This window comes from Asterias rubens, chromosome 12, assembly GCF_902459465.1.
Source record: "Asterias rubens chromosome 12, eAstRub1.3, whole genome shotgun sequence".
In the NCBI taxonomy this organism is placed as follows: domain Eukaryota; kingdom Metazoa; phylum Echinodermata; class Asteroidea; order Forcipulatida; family Asteriidae; genus Asterias; species Asterias rubens.
In genome coordinates, this window is record NC_047073.1 from 5,682,715 (window position 1) to 5,684,871 (window position 2,157).

Consider the following 2,157-nt stretch of genomic DNA (forward strand, 5'->3'; position numbering starts at 1 on the left):
ACGTGAACTTATCAACGCCTTGGCTCAAGTATAATCCTAGCCTAAATGCCATTATCTGGGAATAAACAAAGATGAAAGTCAAACCTAGGCAGTGCTTAGGCTTTTAAGGCACAAGATAACATGTATTATGTATAAATTAGATAGAACCAGTGTTCATCAGACCCGATAGTTCGAACACGAATACATTTTGAAGTTTTCCAACTTTCAAAGCTCGGGCTGTGACGTTGCAATAAAAAAGTATATTGACAGACTTGCTACAACTTGCAACTAAAGGCAGTGGACACTTGGTAATTACTCAAAATAATTATTACCATAAAAGCTCACTTGGTAACAAGTAATGGGGAGAGGTTGATAGTATAAAACTTTGTGAGAAACGGCTCCCTCTGAGGTAACGTAGTTTTAAAGAAAGAAGTAACTTTCAATGAATTTGATTTCGGGACCTCAGAATTAGATGAGGTCTAGAAATCAACTTGCATCCGAAAGCACATTTTCGTGTGAGAAGGTTGTTTTGTTCTTTCATTATTATCTTGCAACTTTCACATGTTTGTTATTTTATATATATGTTGAGATACACCGAGTGGGAAGACTGGTCTTTGACAACTTCCAATAGCGTCAGTGGTCTTTCAGCCATTTCGTTCAAACAACGCGTGTATGCATACATACAGGGTGCAAGACTATAATGCACATTGGGTTGTGCTGCATGCTTATGGCCCTAAAATGGCTTCCAGCGACCATGTGCTCAAAGAAAACTACCATCCCTCACTACACAGCTTTTGCCTATGACGTTGTGATACAAATCCAAACAAAATCACTAAGAAAACAAAAGATAGGCAGGCTGGAAACCAATACGAGGCCCGTGCCAAATAATTACCGATTTCCGGCTCTATGTGTTCACACTACATCAAGTAAAGAAGGACAAATCCCCCAGAAAGAAAAAAGCCATCGGTCAAAATATTTGGACTGAATATCTTCCAAAGAGACAGTTGACACAGAACGCAAGAAGAAGAAGAAAAAACGGGTCGTATATCAGCAGTAGTCGGATAAGTCTTAGTAGGGATAGAATTTCTAACTCCGGCATCAAATATCCGTATCACGGACTCACCGTCAACTCGTTTTTTTGCTTCTCGTTTTTTTCCCCGAAGCCCCCCACGGGAATATATGAGTGGGATTATGGCGGAATTAAACAAGTGCTCATGTTTGTTGCCGGCGGGAAAATGTGAAGACTTCTGTCAGCTCTTCAAACGGTAACAACACACGCTGAGCGCGCTTTATTATTGGCATGATGGCTGCTATCACATTATACCAGCTATGCGTTTCTTTATCAACCATGTGTTGTCACCCCTTAGAAGAGACGGGTAAAGCCAGCCTGAAGATGATCGTCTGGGATTAGATACATGGGTGAACTTTGACCTTATTTGACGACAGTACGCAACCGTGGTTTCTAGTGAAGACAACCCTGTCCCCAGGGGCGTGATTCATTGGATAGAGTAGCAGCATGCAAACCTCGCGCTCAAGGGCAACAAAAAAGCTCATAATGCTTTTGTGTCGGCGAGAAAGGACTTTTGGAGCGAGCTGTCACTTTTATTTTCCAACGTGGAAATGGGAAACCGCGCCAACCTAAATCTGACATTCATCGTGAAGGGAAGCAGTGGTTGATGAGGTATACATCAACATGATGAGGGAGACGAATAGGGTGAAAAGAGTGGGTTGACGGACTCGTCAAGTAACAAAACACTGCATTTGGAGAGATAGATAACCCTCTCGACTGAATTCCAATCTGATCAAGTTCGAAGAGTACGCTTTTGTGCAGAGACTTGTTAGTTTACTGAAGTCCTTCATCTGTTGGGGTGATAAAACCTTTTTCTTCGACAGTAGCCTACTATGAAGGAATTCAATAGGGTAAAAAATCTTTCTGAAAGAAACGTCCCCACTAATTAAATTTTGTCACATCAAATGAAGAACTAGTTAGTTTGTGCCATCTATTTCTGCAAACCAAAAATGCAATCTTAAACGGGTTAAAAAGAGAGATTAAACAAACCGTCCCTTAAATTGTCACATAGAGACAAATACATAAGGTAACAGTTGTTACTGTCAGCAACTAGAGTTACATGCAATAAAACAATTTTATTTTTTACCTCATCTGCGACAAGACTTGAA